Source organism: Cervus elaphus, chromosome 11 (genome assembly GCF_910594005.1).
Source record: "Cervus elaphus chromosome 11, mCerEla1.1, whole genome shotgun sequence".
Lineage (NCBI taxonomy): Eukaryota > Metazoa > Chordata > Mammalia > Artiodactyla > Cervidae > Cervus > Cervus elaphus.
In genome coordinates this window covers 81,622,920-81,640,547 of record NC_057825.1, presented here as the reverse complement: position 1 = coordinate 81,640,547, position 17,628 = coordinate 81,622,920, and the positions used below count along the sequence as shown (strand labels likewise).

The window sequence follows — 17,628 nt, the reverse complement described above, 5'->3', positions numbered from 1 at the left end:
GTGTCCACAAATCTGTTCTCTATGTCTATTTCTCCACTGCTGCCCTGCAAATAAATTCTTCAGTACCATTTCTAGATTCTGTATATATACATTAGTATACAATATTCATCTTTCTCTTTCTGACTTATGTCACTCTGTATAATGGGCTCTAGGTTCATCCACCTCCTCGTGTAATCTTTATAATAACTTGACAATCTCATATAATTGCTGTAATAACTTTGAGGTAGGTGTTATTATATTCCCGTTCTATAGATGAGGAGATTGAGGCATGGAGAGGCTAGATAAATTTCTCAGTGACATACAGCTTGTAAGTGGCAGAGCTGAGATGCGAATCCATTTAGATAGTGCGACTTTAGAGGCTGCTCTTCTATGCATTATGACCTCCTGCTCCAGGTCAGAGCCGTGTCCAAAGTCATCGTAGCTGGCAGAAAATAGAAGGGTCTCTATCTAGGTACTTTAGTCTTGGTTCTGGTTCTAGGGATTCACTGTGCTGAAGATAGACCAAGAATAGGGCCCTGGGTTGTACCGTGTGGGGAGACTGTTCTCCATGGGCTTTCATGGTTCTGCATGTCTTCAAGCAAAGGCATTGGCAGCCTTTGGTTGAGCAGTGTCTTTTCAAGGGTATTTGTATATTGAACAGCCCTGGCAATTAGAGATAGTGTCTTCCTCTGGAGCAGAAGGAGGTTTTGTTTACTGTACTTTAAAATAAAGACCATGTCTCTTTCTGGGGCAAAGTTGGGCAAGTTCACTTGCAGCCCATTATAGAAGATTGGGGTTCTTCAGCTGTGTTGGAAACCCCGTGTGTGTGTGGTTTCCATCTGGGCTACTACGTCACCTCCTTGGGACTTGGGGCAAGGGGAAGTGACATGAACCTGAAGCTCATGTTGCTTGGTGTGTAGAGTGTAGCAAAGTCCTTTGTCATTGGCCCAGGAGTCTCGTGTTGTCCACTACCATCCTTGAATCTGTGGCAGCTAACTTGTTATTGTGTAAACAGGCTAAAATCTTAGATCTTCCACAATTCTTGGGACATACACAGGAGGTAGAATGGGTTATGAAGGCTGGTCTGAGGGTAAAGGCTGTCCACTCCTGGCTTGGCTCTGTGCCTTTTAAAATTATGGATGAATGTTGTTGTTGTTCAGATGCTAAGTTGTGTCTGACTCTTTGTGACCCCATGGACTGTAGCACACCAGGCTTCCCTATCCTTCACTAACTCCCAGAGTTTGCTCAAACGCATGTCCACTGAATTGGATGATGACATCCAACCATCTTATCCTCTGTCTCCCCCATTTCCTTCTGCCCTCAATCTTTCCCAACATCAGGGTCTTTTCCAAATGAGTTGGCTCTTTGCATCAGGTGGCCAAAGTATTGGAGCTTTGGTTTCAGCATCAGTCCTTCCAATGAATATTCAGGGTTGGTTTCCTTTGGGATTGGCTAGCTGATCTCCTTGCTGTACAAGGGACTCTTAAGAGTCTTCTTCAGCACCACAATTTGAAAGCATCAATGGATGAATGTGGGCCATGCTGTGATCTGAATGTTTCTGTCTCCCCAGTTCATATGTTGAACTCTTACCCACCAAGGTGATGGTATTAGAAGGTGGGGGTCTTTAAGAGGTGTTTAGGTCATGAGGGCAGAATCCTCATGAGTGAAATTAGTGCCCTTATAAGAGAAGCCTCAGTGAAAAAATGGTATATAAGAAGTGGACTCTCAAAAAAAAAAAAAAAGAAGTGGACTCTCACCAGATGCTGAATCAGCTGGCATCTTGATCTTGGACTTTTCAGCCTCCAGAATTGTGAGAAATAAATTTCTGTTATTTGTAAGCTACTCAGTTTATAGTGGTGGCTCAGACGGTAAAGTGTCTGCCCGCAATGCAGGAGACCTGGGTTCAATCCCTGGGCTGGGAAGATCCCCTGGAGAAGGAAATGGCAACCCACTCCAGTACTCTTGCCTAGAAAATTCATTGGATGGAGGAGTCTGGTGGGCTACAGTCCATGGGGTCGCAAAGAGTTGGACATGGCTGAGTGACTTCACTTTCTTTCTTTTCTTTCAGTTTATAGTATTTGTGTTACAGCAGGCAAAACAAAGGCCAGAAGGCCTACACTGAAGTCAGAGAGAGGCAAGCTTCTGTAAGCATCTGTAGCTCTTGATCCTGTAACTAGCAGAGTGTTATGATCCTCTGAGAAGTTCTGAGTCTGACCACAAGGAGTTAACAGCTGTACAGTTGATTGATTGGAATGATCTTCAATGAACCATAGCTGTAACATAAATACTACATTCCAGCAACCTAATATAGTGCTTCTGGAACCTAGCTGCTCATCAGAATCACATGATAATATTAAAACAACTTTTAAAAACAACAGATTCTTGAGCACCACCTCATACATAATGAATCAAAATATCTGAGGGTGAGGCTCAGAAATCAGTATTTTACAGCAGTTTCCCACATTATTTACATGTGGTCATTCCCTGCACTATTCTAATGCTAAGGATCAAATTATACCATAACAAATCCTACTGCTTCTCTGTAACTAAGTTTCTTCATTTGTTACAAAATAGAATTGTGTTGGTCAGTTTGGTGGCAAGTGGCCACATGTAGCTGCTTAAAATAAAATCAATCAGCAGTTAAATACAGTTTAAAATTCAGTTCCTCAGCTGCATTAGCTACATTTCATGTAGTTAATCACTACATGTGGCTAGTGGCTAAAGCATCATAAAGTGCATCAGATATAGAACATTACCATCATCACAGAAAGTTCCATTGGATATCTTATTATACCAGAAAAGAAGACAGCCATAAAAAAACTACTGGCGTTGTACCAAAAAACTCAGGAAGCAACAGGCATAAGCTTCCATGGACAAGATGGGATAATTTGAGCACCAATCAGAATAATAACTGCAGTGAAGTGCATTGTTGTTGTTCAGTCACTTAGTTGTGTCTGACTCTGTGACCCCATGGACTGAAGCACGCCAGGTTTCCCTGTCCTTCACTATCTCCTGCAGTTTGCTCATACTCACGTACATTGCCATCCAACCATCTCATCCTTTGTTGCCCGCTTCTCCTCCTATCCTCAATCTTTCCCAGCATCAGGGTCTTTTCCAATGACTTGGCTCTTCAAATCAGGTGGCCAAAGTATTGGACCTTCAGCTTCAGCATCAGTCCTTCCAGTGAATATTCAGCGTTGACTTCCTTTAGGATTGGCTGGTTTGATGTCCTTGCTGTCCAAGAGACTCTCAAGAGTCTTCTCCAACACCACAGTTCAAAAGGATCAATTCTTCAGCACTCAGCTCTCCATATGGTCCAACTCTTACAATCAGTACATGACTACTGGGGAAAAAAAAAGAACAACATAGCTTTGACTATACGAGTCTTTGTCAGCAAAGTGACTGAATATATTTAAATCCATGAATTAATTATCATACTGAAAGAAAATTCATTGGTGACTAACCATGCTAGGGAGCCAGGACATTATTTGAAAATTGGAAAATAAAGGATATCAAGAATTTAATCAGTAATTTCATAATGGAAAGGCCATAACTTCTTGAGATATACTGAGATGCATAGCAGAAGGCCCATTGGTAGGTCCCATGCGACTGAGTGCCTGTTGCTCTTTGCCAGAATCAATTCAAGAACAAACACATTCTAGAACTGCTTTTTCTTCCTTCCCTCTTTTGCTTCCCATATCCTGCCCTGTTGTTCACTGGGATTCACAAATAAACTGCTCTGTGCAAACTTCTCTCTCAGGCTCTACTGTGTGGGGCACCCCAGGCTAGGACAGCATTCTAGCTCAAATTCTTGAAAGAGAATCTAATGCACTTGGCATGTAGATTTGGTTGCTGGGTTGTCAGTCTACTCCTGGTCCAGCTTCCTGTAAGGGGCTGCCTCTTCCAGAGATGTAGGTGGAACTTCTTAAAGTGGAAGAATAGAAGGGAAGATGTGATTATTGGAGGTGAAATCAATTAACATGTCCAGCCTGCAGCAGCGTCAGTATCACCTGGGAGCTTGTTAGAAATGAGGAATCTCAGGGCCCAGTCGGACCTACTGAATGCAAATCTGCTTTTTTTTAACAAGACTCCCCAGGTGATTTACATGTATAAAGAAAACTTTTCTAGAAAGAGTAGTAATGATCTGGGACAGGGCTATTTTTATAAAAGATGTTGCTTCCAAAGGTCAATGGGAAACACACATAGGGGAAGGAGAGAGAGTACATATTGTTGGAATTGGGGAGGTGGTGTGGGCAGGGAAGCTGGGGGTTGGGGGAGGATGGAAGAGGAAAAGAAAGATCGAATCTCTATGAAAACACTTCAAATCCGTAATAGAAAAAAAGCACTCTGTAACTAGGTTATTATACCCTGCCCCATAAACCTCAAAAAATGGGAAAATAAAACAGTCCCCCCAAAAGTCTCTATGTGTTGTGGACAAACTGCAGATTAAATATTGAATCCGAGGCTTCTGTTAGGGGTGGAGTATGTGTTTGTGAGGAAGGCAGAACCCGTCTGGGCAGTCTACCCCTTCCCTCTGGACGTGCTGGACTTCACCATCCCTCCCCCACCCCCGCTGTCCCTTTCCCCTCAGTTCACTATCCCCTCTTTCACGTAAGAGCCTTGAGTAACAGGCATGGTGTACTGGTAAATGTTTAACAACTGGCTCTCCAGAAACAAATATAAAGCCCTGAGTTGTACTGTTGGCCAGTTTCCATGGTATAAATACTTCCATGACTGATTGTGAAATGCCATGAGGTTAACTGAACACGGAGTTGGGAGGTGGTACGTAGTGGCTCCAGCACTCCCCAGGAAGAAAAGGGTCGAAGGCACAAAATGGAGTGGTTTACAGACTTCCCAGAAGTGAGGGGAGGAAAATTAAGTTGATGACAACCTGCAGTGCTTGCTTTACCTTCAGTTACTATGATTCTGAAGCATAACTATCTCCTTCAAGTCAAAGGGACTTGCCTTGTCTCCTGGGCTCCAGGCTGCAGATCTGGCCATCTGGTCCAATCTGTGGCTGTGTCTTAACTCCAAATTTGTTGAGAATGTCCTTATGTTGTAGCTTTAAAAGAACCAGAAACTCAGTTGGAGAAAACGTTTGAAGGCAGCCACAGTGACTTAACAGCCTATATTTACCAAAGCTTCTTCCGTAAACATTATCTAGGCTCTGGAATGCTCACACCCACCCTTCATGGGCACACCACACCCTACTCTCCCCTGCCTGAGTGTAGTCCTAATGACTCCCACCCAGCTCACTAGGTGTCACACACCCTGCTTCTCTGGCCAGAGTTCAAGCCCTCACCTGGTTTCCTTGAACGCCATCCAAGAGTTGCATACCTGTCTTTCCTGGGAGATTTCCAGCTGGCCCATAATTCCCTTCCCTTGGGGATGTTAGCAGATAATGCACATCTACCTGACTTGCTGTAGGCACTGGCAGGCAGCTTGAACCTCTCCCCCTGCTCACAAACACGGCCATGGGGGCTCAGTGTTGGTCTCTCAAGGCCTGATCCAAGGGGCCCATCCTCTCTGGGCACCACCTGCCCCCCTCCTCAAGCTCCATAAACCATTGATTTCTGTTGGTGCAGCTCTGGGCCAGCTGAACACCCTCTCCTCACCTTTATCCACAGAGAGTGCACACTGGAATTTCCCATAACTGCTCTGGTTGCTTACCTTCTTGGAAAGCATCCAATGCTAGTAATCCAGCTCATTACAGACAGCCCAAATTAAAGTTTCTTAACTTTTATGATCAAACCAGTCAATCCTAAAGGAACTCAACCCTGAATATTCATTGGAAGGACTGATGCTGAAGCACCAATACTTTGGCCACCTGATGCAAAGAGCCAACTCATTGGAAAAAACCCTCATGCTGGGAAAGACTGAAGGCAAAAAGGAGAAGGGGGTGGCAGAGGATTCGATGGTTAGATGACATCACTGACTCAATGGACATGGATCTCCGCAAACTCTCAGAGAGTGAAGGACAGAGGAACCTGGTGTGCTGCAATCCATAGGGTCGCAAAGAGTTGGGCATGACTTAGTGATTGAACATCAACAAAAACAACAACCTGTATGAAAAATAATTTTTTGTAACCTTCTCTTGGATCTTGGTGTCTAGTCTAATTGATGGTGACTTTCAGGGAAGAAACACTTCTCAGTTCATTTCAGTTCAGTCACTCAGTCGTGCCCGACTCTTTGCGGCCCCATGAATCGCAGCACGCCAAGCCTCCCTGTCCATCACCAACTCCCGTAGTTTACTCAAACTCATGCCCATTGAGTCGGTGATGCCATCCAGCCATCTCATCCTCTGTCGTCCCCTCTCCTCCTGCCCCCAATCCCTCCCAGCATCAGGGTCTTTTCCAATGAATTAACTCTTCGCATGAGGTGGCCAAAGTATTGGAGTTTCAGCTTCAGCATCAGTCCTCCCAGTGAACACCCAGGGCTGATCTCCTTTAGGACGGACTGGTTGGATCTCCTTGCAGTCCAAGGGACTCTCAAGAGTCTTCTCCAACACCGTAGTTCAAAAGCATCCCTTTTTCGGTGCTCAGCTTTCCTCACAGTCCAACTCTCACATCCATACATTACCACTGGAAAAACCATAGCTTTGACCAGACGGACCTTTGTTGGCAAAGTAATGTGTCTGCTTTTTAATATGCTATCTAGGTTGAGCAGGTTAAAAGTGTTCATTTTTTGCAGCCCTAATATCTGTTTGAAATGTAACAGCTTGTTGTTCCCCTCCCCAGGTGCATGCACCTTCATCTTTAGGCTTATGATTAAGTTTTTATTTCTTCTAGAATAGAGACAGAAATAGTGGAAGTTTTCATATCTCTATCAAAGCAGGGACCTCTTCTCTGAAGATGATTTCTTTTCCGGTCACCCAAAGCATCCACTAGTTGGGTTTATTCCTTTTAATTCTCACTCTCTGCATAATGTTTTCTCTTATGAGCACATAAACCCTTTCTTCCAGAGTCAAGGCCAGCTTACATGATGAACAATTGACTCTAAGGGAAGCACTGCAAGTGGTGCAGTGAACTCACCACAGTTTGGGTGTCTTTCCAGGTTGGCGGAGGCTCCAGGGTCAGAGGTCTGTGTGTCTTTCCTGCCAATGGAGAACCTTACTTTACCCTTTGAGCGTTCCATTCAGATCGGAGGTTAAAGGACTCCAGATTAAAAAATGCCTCTAATTCAAGCTCAAGTTATGCAGGAAAGAGTCCCAGCTTCTGCTGTTAGACACGAGAGGCTGACCATGGAGAATCCTTGACCTTTCTTTGCCTCCCAGCAGTCCCGAGAACTGGGGTCCAGTGTGTCCTCTAACTCCCCACAGAGATTCCTCCTGTGAGGCACCTGCTGAGTTTGCAGGGACACAAAAATGGAAGTGCCTGAGGGGAGAGTTTCTTCCAAAGTTCTTGGTTGTCAAAGAAATGAATATATCACATGACTCTGAAAGAAACGATGGAAGAGATCAACACTGCAAGCACCTGGGAGATCAGACTGTCCAAGTGACTTGGTTCAAGAGGAGACAGGAGCCAGAGCAGAGACAATTTTGCACTGGAATTGCCAGCATTACGAGCAAGGTTTCAGGAAACTTATCAGGGAAGGTTAACTTGAACGGGCACTAATGAATTGATGACTCAGATCCAGGAACAAGTAAGACTGTAACAACCAAAGGCGGAGGTGAGATGTCATGTAATTATAACATCCCTAGGGACTGGCCCTGGGCTACAGGATGGGACTGGCTGACCCCTGCCCAGTGAGCAAATGATCAAGTACTTAACTAAAACGTGGACTGTGAATATGCCCAGAATTCTTAATGCATGCACTGGAATCCTTTAGCTCTCTCTCTTATCAAAGACTTTCTTTGGATAAAGGACTAAACTAGATACGGGAAGATCTTTAAAATGCATAAGGCTGGGGCTACTTGAACCTTGTATATTGTAGGTACTCAGAAAATGGCTTATTGATTATAATGTAATAAGGCTCATCCCTGTCATGGGGGGCTATGGCCATGGTCTTTAAAGAGTGAGCGATAGTGACAAATGTCGAGAAAATCCCACAATAGTCCACAGATGGGCTACCTCTCTGCTAGGACAGGGCTTCACCTGCTTATCCCCAAATGCATAAAGGTTGAGTGTTCCCTCAGGTTTAGCAGAGGTAAGACATAGCACCAAACATTAATACAAGTCTTGGAATCAGGCTGAGGGGGTCAGATGTGTGTATTAACATATATCTTAATATCAGGAAGGCAGCCTTTCCCTCATCCTCCTCATTTCCAAAAATATCTTTCTGAGATATTCTCTATTGTTTTCCCAGTGCAGTTAGGTCAAAGTTTGCCTTATAAGGAATCTCACGGTTTTGAGAGCTCTCCCTATAGGAAGTTTTTCCTGCTGTTCTGCCTGCTTGCCTTCTGCTTAATTTTAGTTCATTATGTTTTTAAAGACAGGGAAGGCTTTATGGGGCAAAAGGCCCAGTCATCGTGGGAAGAATGAATCATTTCAAGAACAGCGAGATGGGCAGGAAGGCCAAGGCAGCTGAGGGAAGGAAGTTGGGGGTGGATGGGTGACTGAGAACAGCATCACAAGTCTGTCTTTTCTTCTGTTACTCCCACTAGGGGGTGCCCAGCATCCCAGGATAATCACTGTTACTAGGAAGTTGAAGTTTGAGGGGCATCTCTTCCTAATACAGAAGGGTACCAGCTGACCCAGGTTTCCTGACTATCTCTGTCTTGATCTGAGAAGAGATCTGGAGGTGGGGCGTAGGGAGTTGGGGGATAGAGGTTGGATAGGTGGTATCAGATTAAAGTCACTAATGCCTCTCAGGCATTGAAGGCATGAGGCAAAATTGAAGGCAGGAGGAGAAGGGGACGACAGAGGATGAGATGGCTGATGGCATCACCGACCCGATGGACATGAGTTTGAGCAAGCTCTGGGAGTTGGTGATGGACAGGGAAGCCTGGCGTGCTGTGGTCCATGGGGTCGCAAAGAGTCGAACGTGACTGAGCAGCTGAACTGAAACTGAATGCCTCTCAGGCATTTGAGGAGTCTCTTTCCTTGGAAACCTCTGGGGATATCCTGAGTTCTCTAGAACCCAAGGGTCTTAAAGTCATTGGTTGGGGTGATTATGGACCAGAAAAGTCCTCCTGAGCCCAGGAGAAGTGGTGCTATTTCACCTCCAGGGAGTAAAGAATTTGTGATAAGAAATGACCAGGACTGAGGGACTGGTTGCAGACCAGGGATGGAATAAAGCTAAAAAGTGAGATGAGATTCTGAAATAGAGTAGGTAACAGGTATGGATGAAGATCATGGAGAGGTGATGGTATTTTGAGGGTCTCAAAACAGCTAGGCCCTCAGAATGGTCACAGCATAACTTTAGTTGTGAATGGCTTTGCGAAAGAAAATGGAACTTGCACTTTGATAGATGTGAGTTCAAATTTCAGCTCAGGCATTCAATAGCCATATGGCTTTGGCAATGTAGGAAAGTTATCCAGCATTTTTTCTCTTTTAATTTATTTTTTTTTATTGAAGTGTAGTTGAATTACAATCTTGTGCAACATCTTATAATCCTCAATTTTCTCATCTTCAAAATGAGACTAATGATACTAGGACTATTTGAGAATATAAGAGATATAAAGGCATATAAAGCACTGAATAATTCTAATCTTTTCCGTTTTCCTCTTTCCTGTTTGGAAATGATTGGGGGCAAGGAAGGGCTTCCCTGGTGGCTCAGCAATAAAGAATCTGCCTACAAGTTAGGAGCCACAGGAGATGTGGGTTCGATTCCTGGGTCGGGAAGATCCCCTGGAGTAGGGCATGGCAACCCACTCCAGTGTTCTTGCCTGGAGAATTCCATGGAGAGAGGAGTCTGGTGGGCTTCAGTCCATAGGGCCGCAAAGAGACACGACTGAAGTGACTTAGCACGCACACGTGCATAAGGGCAAGGGAAGATGTATCTGTTCCTTTGGTTCTTGTCCTGAGATGTAGGATATCAGGACTGCAGCCCTGGGGTCAGAAGATTCTCCCTGGCCTCTGCGGTTTTCTGATCACAGGACTTCGGTGAGTACTCAGAGCATGCTGTAGAAGGCCTACCTTCTTTGACCCTTTGGACAAATTCTCATACTTTTTGGGCTTTTCAGCCGTAATTTAGAAAACAGCCTCCAACTAAATTTTTAGAGGTCACCATCTGGTCCTGAGGCCTTCAATCTTGGAGAATTAAACTTTCTTGTCTGCAGCCTCACAGAGCACCAAAGCCTGGCCTGGAATCCAGGTGCAGTGTTCTCCTGTATTAACAGTTAATCCATGTTAATATGATAATGATTCACTATTATTTTCAGCACAGTTTTCCAAAATATGGGCCACAGACCACTTGTACCAACATCAGCAGGTAGACTTGATAAAAAATGCAGGTCCCTGGCCTCCTGCCAGACCTGTGCAATCAGGCTCTCTAAAGTTAAAAAGCAAAAGCTTAGAAAGTTAACAAGTCCCTGGTTACAATTTTATGAAAATGTTATGGAAACATAAGGCCTTAGTCATCCAGAATCTCCTTTGTGGAGGAAAACTGGGGCGCTTGGGCAGATTTCTGGTTGCTTTAAAAATCATACTGTAGAGATGTTTCTGACCTTGCTTAGTTACAGGGCCAACTCTGTCCTTAGCCACTTATTCACTTCCCCTGGAACTTTCTAAACGCTGGAAATGTCGCCGTGAAGGTCACAGACCATTTCTATGGATACCCGATGAGACAGTGTGATTCCGGAAAGTTCACTTTGACTCAGTCCTGAGCCAGAGTGATACCCTGGTCAAGGCAGTGGGGGAGGGGAGGGAGTGCTGGTTCTTGTTTCTGGGGATGGGGGAGGGGGCTACCAGAATAAAGGCTGATCACCAGCTGCCACTTCCTTAATGTTGACAGAGCTCTTGCTGCCCGCGTAGCTGTGCTTATACTGAGGGTTGGGGCAAAAATGAGCCAGCCCTTCCTCCAAAGCTGTGAACTCTGATCTCTTAGTCTAGAGAGAGATGAGTTGTGGACATGTACCAGACTCCAGGAGCTTCCTCCTGACAACAAGGACTGCATGAGTTGGCTTTTCAGAGGGAACTTGTGACTTTGGATCACTCTGGAGAGACAAACCTTTTTTGGACTTAGAGAAACAGCAGTGGCAGCAGCTTCTGCATTAAAGCTCTGACCAGCTCTTCTAGCCTTTTGAGTGAGAGGGTTCACCCTGACCTCCGGGTGTCCCCGCACTGCAGAAACATTGGCTGTTCAGGGCATACTGGGAGCTGTGGGTAAATTTTCCAGGGACTCACATCAGCTTCGGAGTGCCCAAAACGAGCATCAAGAGGCTGCCAGGAAGACAGTCGTTGCTACCCTAAATCTTCTGGAGAACAAAGTAGAAAATAAATATTAGTGAAATAAAACCAGACAGGTCATGGTGGTGTAGCTGATGTCACTGTCCTCAGCACCCAGCTGGAGGTCAGGGGACGGGGTGACCAGGTGGAGCTGGTTTCAGCCTCTCTCCAAGAGAGGCCGCATCCCTCCCTGGACAGAACACTGGTGGTAAAGGGCTCTCCTCCTTATAAAAGGATGAAGCATCCTTTGCATCCTTCCCAGTCTATTCCTTCCCTTTTTATTTTCCAGGAAACAAGAGGATTCATCTGACTTAACTGGAGATGGCTCCCTTTCCTAATTTTTGTTCCATTCCTGAAGCTTCCGCCCTGCAGGGCTCAGCGTGAGCAGACAGGAACATGCGAAGAGGCAATTGCCCGAGAGGTACCAGTTCCCAGAGGCAGAGCGGCCCCTCTGCTGGGCCTGGGCAAAGAAAACTCCCCACCTCTTTCTTGTATTCAGTGGGTTTTTGCTGAACCTGGAAAGGAAGTAAATTCCAAAGGCAGGAAATGACCCAGAGACCGTAACAATATGTGAAAAGCCAAGCCGGTGCTTCCGTGGCTTAATTTCAAACAATTCTAATCTGTGTCCCAGGAAGCCTAACCCATTACCAGATGGATATCTGTTCCCAGACGCCTCTGGGCATCTGCCACTCCCGGCTGTTGACATTTGCACGTTTCAAGAAGGCAGACCTGTCCTGATAGCTTCAAACTTCCAGAGAAGGGCAACCCCAGGAGGGTCCTCAGGTCTCTGGCTTGGAGCACCGACCATCTGATGTGCTTCGTCATAGCTGAATTGTTGCTGGCCCCCAGCCTAGAACACTGGCATGCCAAATCTGTTCTTGAAGACTCGCAGGATCTGAAATCAAAAAGCCCCGTGGTGCCAGAAAAGGCTGGCTGCCTTGCTGGCTGCCTAATCCCTTCCCACCAGGCTTCCCTAAAGAAACTGATGAGTCAGGAAGGAATAAAACGTATCTGCCGGAGAGCTGGGTTGGGTTGGTCTCTCTCATTGCTTCTGAAAATTCCTCCTGGTTTGCGATGCAGGTGATGTTTGGCGATTCGGTTGTGCTTTTCCTGTGTCTTCCCCTATCATCTCTCTCTTTGAGGAACATTTCATTTACCACTCCTGAAATCAGATCGGCAAAAGCAGGAGTCCCTTTGATGGGGAGTTAGTCAATGTTGTAAGGAAGGTTTCACTTCACTTTTGTCCCCGGGAGCAGGGTAAGAAAAACTTTCCACCTTGACCCCCAAATGGAACCATCGTTTACTTGCTTTGTTCTGGCCCCGGGGCCTCTGCTTTTCCAAGGCTTTTAATTTTTACTGAGCACCATCCATCAGTCTTCCCACGGGTTTTAAACACAGTGACATGGCTTCTGGAATACTTGCCTCAAACAGGTATCCTGCTAATCCCCTCCGCTAGTAATCAGATCCTGATGCTGGGAAAGATTGAAGGTGGGAGGAGGAGGGGATGACAGAAGATGAGATGGTTAGATGGCATCACCGATTTGATGGACATGAATTTGAGTAAGCTCCAGGGGTTGGTGATGGACAGGGAAGCCTGGTGTGCTGCAGTCCACGAGGCTGCAAAGAGTCGGACACAACTGAGTGACTGAACTGAACTGAGTAATCAGAGACTAACCATAGTTGAATTGATAATATGCCTAAATCTTTCAGCACTTTTGAAATGTTAAACAGATTAAAGTATAAAGAATCCAATGTATTTGTTGATATCTGGTTTATAGAAAATCTCCAGCAAGAAAAGAAGTGGAGAGTTCAACATCAGGCAGGGGGAATGGAGAGCAGCAGAGAAGGGCACTGCTCTCCTTGTTCTGACATCAGATACCTGTCCTGGAGTCCCAGTGGCTGTGAGCCGTCTGTCTACAATTGTGTGCTGTTTCTTATGAAAGTGGTTTTAAATGGTATATTCTGATAAGCTTGGATTTATCCTTGGAGAGGGAATGTATTTTCCATTACAAGACAGTAGCTTAATGTCAGAAGTAGCCTGTATCAACTATCTGAAGGTAGTAATGAACAGTAGATAAGAGAACAGGGGATCTTCCTAAAAAGGAGGGAGGAGGCGGAGAGAGAGAGACAGAGAAAGAAAATGTCTTTTTCATTGTTGCCAGGAAGAGACAGTCTTGTAGGGAGTATAAGATATATGAGTCTCTCTCTTTCTCCCCTTTTCTCTGCTGATGGAAAAGGAGTCAGGAAAAGCTAGAAACAGGAGACAGAGGGAGGCCATCCCTTCAACTGTTAATACCAGCCAAATAGGATAAATAGTTCATATTTATGATGATGACAACAACTGTGATGATGAAGAGAACATTTTGACCCATGTGAAAAAAAACAAACAAAGACTGTTGATTTCAAGCTATGCTTAAGTTCCAAGTATTCCTGTTAGAGCCTCTTACATGATCCAAGGGACAGGAATTTAGGATGAATGAAATAAATATAATTCGATAGAAAAGTCAGGATTAGATTAAAATGTGATTGAGAATGGTTAAAAAAAATTAGAAGGTACCAAATTCTACCTATTTTTTACTGCTTTCAGTCTTGAATGGTCTGTTAAAAGATAACACGATGAGTTAAAAACTGTATTCTTTTTTTTTTTGGAGTTATAATTGACACATAACATTATATTGGTTTCAGGTATAACCCTGCTTATTTAACTTATATGCAGAGTACATCATGTGAAACACTATGCTGGATGAAGCACAAGCTGGAAACAAGATTGCTGGGAAAAATATTGATAACCTCAGATATGCAGATGACACCATCCTTATGGCAGAAAGTGAAGACGAACTAAAGAGCCTCTTGATGAACGTTAAAGAGGAGAGTGAAAAAGTTGGCTTAAAGCCCAACATTCAGAAAACTAAGATCATGGCATCCGGTCCCATCACTTCATGGCAAAAAATGGGGAAATAGTGGCTGACTTTATTTTGGGGGGCTCCAAAATCACTGCAGATGGTGATTGCAGCCATGAAATTAAAAGACACTTACTCCTTGGAAGGAAAGTTATGACCAACCTAGACAGCATATTAAAAAGCAGAGACATTACTATGTCAACAAAGGTCCATCTAGTCAAGGCTATGGTTTTTCCAGTAGCCATGTATGGATGTGAGAGTTGGACTATAAAGAAAGCTGAGTGCAGGAGAATTGATACTTTTGAACTGTGGTGTTGGAGAAGACTCTTGAGAGTCCCTTGGACTGCAAGGAGATCCAACCAGTCCATCCTAAAGGAGATCAGTCCTGTGTGTTCATTGGAAGGACTGATGTTGAAGCTGAAACTCCAATACTTTGGCCACCTGATGTGAAGAGCTGACTCATTTGAAAAGACCCTGATGCTGGGAAAGATTGAAGGCAGGAGGAGAAGGGCACGACAGAGGATGAGATGGTTGGATGGCATCACCGACTCAATGGACGTGAGTTTGGGTGAACTCCGGGAGTTGGTGACGGACAGGGAGGCCTGGCGTGCTGTGGTTCATGGAGTCGCAAAGAGTCGGACACGACTGAGCGACTGAACTGACTGACTGATACAGTATAATGATTCGATATTTGTACATATTACAAAATGATCACAATGTCTAGTTAAAGCCATCAACATACATAGCTACAAAAATTTTTTTTTCCCTTGTGATAAACACTGTTTTTTTGGCCACGCTACAGACTACATGCCATGTGGGATCTTCCAGGACCACACCACACAGCATGCAGGATCCACCAGGGAGCAAACCTGTGTCCCCTGCACTGGAAGTGCAAAGTCCTAACCACTGGGCTGCCAAGGAGTTCCCATGATGAAAACTTTTAAGATCTACTCCCTTAGCAACTTTCAAATATGCAATAAAGTATTATTAACTATAGTTACAACACTATACATTATATATCCGTGACTTACTTCTTTTATAACTGGAAGTTTGTACCTTTTGACCTCTGTCACTCATTTTGTACCCCCTCACCACCACCCATCTGTTCTCTGTATCTATTTATGAGCTCAAGTTTAAAACTGCATTTTTATTTAAATGTATAACAGAGCAGAAGATTTTGTCACCCTCTCTGAGACATATATTTGGAATGTCTGGCCACTGAGAACCTTCTCATCCTCTACAGGCTTCACCAGAAACAAAGAACAGAGGAGGAAATACACAGCTTCTTGAGTACTAGCAGTGAAAGGCCAGAGTTCTGACTGTAAACGTTATATTCTGTTTAATCCCAGGTTTAGCAGAGGTAGTTGCTAGACATTTAAAATGGATTATTATATTTTACAAAGGGAGAATAGAATAAAAAATTGGAAAAGAATAGAGCCAAGAATTCCAGACAATGTGCTAGGTGCCCAGGACACCGCTGCAAACTCACGGAGGGTCTGTGGTGTAGGTTAAATGTCAAGGCTGATGCTTGACATCTGTTGGCCACCAGGTGAACTACTTGGTCAAGGTTGTTCAGGGTTTCAACGTTAGATTGTGCTGCACTCCTTTCAAAGATATCTTTGGGTTTTCAGCAGCTGTTATAAAATGAGAGTAGTAATTAAAAATCAGTGTGAACATGAGGTGAATAAGTGGTGGTGTCTAAACAGCTTCTAAGGTTTGAGAAGATGTTCAATGCTCAATTGTCATACCTATCCTTTTATAAATACCTGTGGTTAAGAATAAAATTAAAAAAAATTTTTTTCAATTTATGGGTATTATTTTTTTCCAGCAGCTAAGTTGTTGGGATCTTCCTATTGGATAAATGAGATTTTATGGTGTTTTTTTTGGCCCAGGATCTCTGTGGAAAAATTACTGAGACACTAAGATGCCATGAATTGGGAAAGTTTGGAAACCTCAGGATTAGAGCAATACAAATTGTCTCAATGGGCAAAGATGGATTTTAATGACTTAGGCTCAATGGTGAGTATAGAAAAGTGATTCTATTTTCCCCTAGACTACCCAGGGAACTGCTCACAGTAGTTCCCCTGTGGAAACAGGAACAGTCTTAGTCTGAAGGTTTTTTAATTAATGGAACTGTTTGGTTGACTATTAAAAGTTGTCTTGTACAATGATTCTCAAACTATCTTTCAATCTGTCATAGACTATGTGATAACTTGTGGTAACTTGGCTGGTCCAGGGAGCCCAGATATTTGGTCAAACATTATTCTAGATATTTCAGTGAAGGTAATTTTTTAGGTGAGATTGACAACTAAATTAGTAGTTGAGTAAAGCAGAATGCCTCTATAATATGGGTGGGCCTTATCCAATCAGTTGAAAGTCTTAACAGAAGAAAGACTGAACTCCCCTGAGCAAGAAGGAATTCTGTATATATAAACACTCACACACACACACATTCTGTTGGTTCTGTTTCTCTGGAGAACTCTAATACAGATTAATACTTTTAAAAAATGCAATAAAAAAAATGCAATAAAAGTAAACTTCTAGGAAATCAATCATATGCTTTAAATTTGTAAAAATGTTAAATTGTTATACAACCTTCTAAATGCTTAACTTCAATTTCCATATTTAGTTTGTCTGATTAATAATAGTCTATTTCATAAATAACTTCATTTGTATCATTTTTAGATACCACATATAGTGATATCATGTGATATTTGTCTTTCTTTGTCTGACTTACTTCACTTAGTATGATAATCTCTAGGTCCATCTGTGTTCTGAAGATGACATTATTTTGATCTTTTTTACAGCTTAGTATTATTCCACTGTACATAAATATACATCTTCTTTATCCATTCATCTGTAGATGAACATTTAGATTGCTTCCATGTCTTGGCTATTGTGAACAGTACTGCAATAAACATTAAGGTGCTTGTATCTTTTTGAATTATAATCTTCTCCAGATATATGCCCAGGAGTGGGATTGCTGGATCATATGGTAACTCTATTTTTCGTTTTTTAAGGAAGCTTCATAGTGTTCTTCATAGTGGTTTTACCAGTTTACATTCCCACCAACAGTGTAGGAAGGTTCCTTTTCTTCACACCCTCTTCAACATTTATTATTTGTACTTTTTGATGATGGTCATCCTGACCAGTGTGAGGTTATATTTTGTTGTAGTTTTGATTTGCATTTCTTTAATAATTAGCTATGTTGAGTATCTTTTCATGTGCCTGTTAGCCATCTGTTTGTCTTTGGAGAAATATCTATTTAGGTCTTCTGCCCATTTTTGATTGGGTTGCTTGTTTCTTTGATATTGAGGAGGAGAGGAATAAATTAGGAATTTCGGATTAACAGATACACACTGTACGTATCTGTATATAAAGCAGATAAATAACAAGGCCCTACAGTATAGCACAGGGAATGA

General features: G+C 43.4%; 1 long non-coding RNA gene across 1 annotated transcript in view; it reads left to right on the top strand.

Moving 5' to 3' along the window:
- LOC122703736 overlaps positions 1-12,770 on the top strand; it is a 77,749-nt gene extending 64,979 nt beyond the window's left edge. Inside the window, exon 4 of the long non-coding RNA XR_006343583.1 lies at positions 11,596-12,770. This is a non-coding gene — a long non-coding RNA (uncharacterized LOC122703736). The remainder of the gene's footprint in view (positions 1-11,595) is intronic.
- Positions 12,771-17,628: the final 4,858 nt, after the last annotated feature.